Raw genomic sequence first — 3,397 nt, forward strand, 5'->3', positions numbered from 1 at the left:
TTATTTTTGTTGCTCCATGGGCATCCAAACAATATTGTTGCTAATATAAATTGATGACTTAGTTGAAATATGGATAAGTTCTACTAAACTTTAACCATTGACAATTCTGCCCAGTTCTACTGATCGGTTTCAACAGAAAAATGCGTGCTCCAACATCTGCTGACCTCTTCATTTTTAAAAAAATCAATTTACTTGCAGATAGGGACAGAAAGGCAGGGTATAAATACTGGTGAGAATTATGAAACAAAGATTAATGAATGGTGTTTGTCGAAGATTTGCTGAACTCTAGTATTTTGCACAGGCTGCTTGATACAGCAGTCATGCATTCATTCAGTCTATGGAGTTTAGGACATAAAAATGGAATCATGCCAGATGAGTGAGCTAAGGAAATGTGAATGCTTGAATGGTAGCAATGCACCCACATACTTTAACTTAATAAAGGCTGGCAAGTCACCCTTCTTAGACCTCATTTCTCCCTCTGTCAGCTGAATATAGGCAACATTTCTAAGATATAAAATAGGTGTTATATGCAAAATACTTCAGTCCTTAATTTATTCTTAAGTTTCTGTTTGACTTTTCATGCTGCTTGCCATGGGGCCAACAGTCAATTTAAGATAAATTAATCTGTGTTTAAAAGAAGATTAATTATAGATAAATTTAAAATGGTAATATAAACTGTAGTTACAGTTCACAGCACTAGTATAATAGACTTCTACTGTTGAAATTCGATGAGTACGATAAATTAATCTGTGTTTAAAAGAAGATTAATTATAGATAAATTTAAAATGGTAATATTAACTGTAGTTACAGTTCACAGCACTAGTATAATAGACTTCTACTGTTGAAATTCGATGAGTAATTTGAGACCACTGGAAAGCAAGATTTTAAGTTTTCATTGTAGTAGTTTGCTCTCTGTTTTATAAACATAAAGAGAACTGTATCTTAATTAGCTTCTAACTAAACTATTAGTGGCTCAGTTTGAGTGTCAGGACCCTACATACATTGGTAATGATATATTACTCCAATTTTCAAGCCCTAAAAGATTCTTAATACATCCTGTAATACTATTTCCTTTCATTAGTCAAAAGGAATAGCAAGGATGTCAGGCAGTAACAAAATCTTTATGGAGCAAGATGCTTGTTTATCTGGAGTAGAAAACAGTTTAGAGATAAATCCAGTTTTCCATCTAAGCATCTTCTTTATTTTAGTGTTATTTCATTTCAAAATATTTACTTGCCATGTATAGAGAAACATTTGATTTCTGCTTAAATATTTTATTTAAATCAAACTATCATATTCTTAAATAAAACTATATAGCCCATCATTTTGATGAAAAATCAAACTTGTTTGTTTCAATGTCTTATTTATTGGCTATTTAAATATTTATAATTAAATTTAAATCAAGTTAAATGTATTTGTGACAAGATGAAAATAAAATTTTCACTGTCCTGCAAACCATTTTAAAACACTTTTTACAGACTTTCAAAATTAAATTATTTTTATTTTATGTCATTGGTTGATGAGGTGATAACAAATTCAGCAAAGTTAGAAAAATCACCATAAAAAGTAACATTAAGAAAAAAAAATGGGCATTATTAAAACAATAATGCCACTGAGCTGTTTCTGGGTTATGGGTGCTGGGTCATTAGATACTTAATAGCGCTGTGCAGGAAGTTTACTGGCAGTCACTTTTCTGCATGATGAGAAAAACCTTTCAGCTTAGACCCCATAAATATCTCCCTAATAATAGAATAAAATAATAATAATTTAACTTCTCTTTCTTTTTCCCAACCATCTGCATACATTGCTTCAGTAAATAGAAACGTGATCTAGCTCATTGCCTGGAAGCAGGCAAGAGAGCACACCCAGGGCCCTAGGCAAGGAGCCACGGGGCCATAGACCTCTCAACCCAGAGGCAGGCAAGAAAGCATGCCTGGGGTCTTAGGCAAGGAGCTCTGGGCCACATCCTCCTCCACCCAGAAGCAGGAAAGAGAACATGCCTGGGGTACTAAACAGTGAGGTGAAGGCAGGACCCCCCACCCCAAAGCAGGCAAGAGATCATGCCAAAAATACCATTTTCATGTGGGTGGCCCACCACAGCTACTGCCACAGCCATGACTGCTGAAAAACTGGCTCAATGCCATAGCAGCAGCCACATCTACAGTGCAGGCAGCCTGCCAGGCACTCAACTGCATTGACACAAGGAGAGTAACCAGCAGAAACTGAAAAAAGAAGAGGATGTCTCTCTCCTCAAAGCCCACTCCAGAAAATGGAAGAAGCAACTGCTCTACCAGATGACCAGACACCAACATAGAGATACTAGAAATATGAAAACCCAAGAAAATATGGCACCACCAAAAGAATACAGTAATTCTCAAATACCAAACCCTATAGAGCAGAAAAACCTTGAAATGACTGAGATGGAATTCTGAGTAACGCTCCTAAGGAAACTCACTGAAATAAGAGAAGACACAGTTAGACAACATAATGAAGTGAGAAAAAAAAACCAAAAAACAAAAACAAAAAAACCTTAGGATACGAATGAGGAAATTTACAGAGATGAATACCTTACAAAAGAATGTTGCAGAACTCTTGGAACTAAAAGATTCACTCAATGAGATAAAGAACATAACCAATAGATTAAGCAGCAGGTTAGAACAAGCAAAAGAAAGAATTTCTGATCTTGAAGATAGTCTTTTTGAAATAACCCAGGTGGACAAAAAAAAAAAAAAAAGAAAGAAAAAAGAATTTTTAAAAATGAAGAAAATCTAAGAGAACTAGCAGAGAATCTTAAGCACACAACATCCGTTTCATGGGCATTCCAGAAGGGGAAGAGAAAGGAAAAGGTATGGAAAATCTATTCAAAGAAACAATAATGGAATACATCCCAGGAATAAGGAGAGAAACAAACCTTCACATCTAGGAAGCTCAGAGATCCTTAAACAGATTCAATACAAAAAGATTCTCTTTGAGACACATTGTAGTCAAACTGACAAAGCACAAAGACAAAGAGAATACTAAAAGCAGCAAGAGGCAAGCATCAAGTTACTTATAAAGGAGCCCAATCAGACTAACAGCAAACTTCTCAACCAAAGCTCTAAAGGGCCAGAAGAAAATGGGATAATATCTTCAAAATAATAAAAGAAAAAAAATTGCCAGCCAAGAATTCTATAGCCAGCAAGCCTATCCTTCAGAAATGAGGAAAAAATAGTGTATTTTCCAGACAAAAACAGCAGGAGTTTGCCACCATACGATCAACCCTAAAAGAAATCCTCAAGGAAGTCCTACATCTGGAATCTGAAACATGATAATCATTACTATGAATACACAAGAAAGAACAAAACCCACTGGGAGAACAAAAATGCAAATGAAAAAAAGAACAAAACTAAATCTTACC

This window comes from Galeopterus variegatus, unplaced genomic scaffold (assembly GCF_000696425.1).
Source record: "Galeopterus variegatus unplaced genomic scaffold, G_variegatus-3.0.2 Scaffold9, whole genome shotgun sequence".
In the NCBI taxonomy this organism is placed as follows: Eukaryota; Metazoa; Chordata; class Mammalia; order Dermoptera; family Cynocephalidae; genus Galeopterus; species Galeopterus variegatus.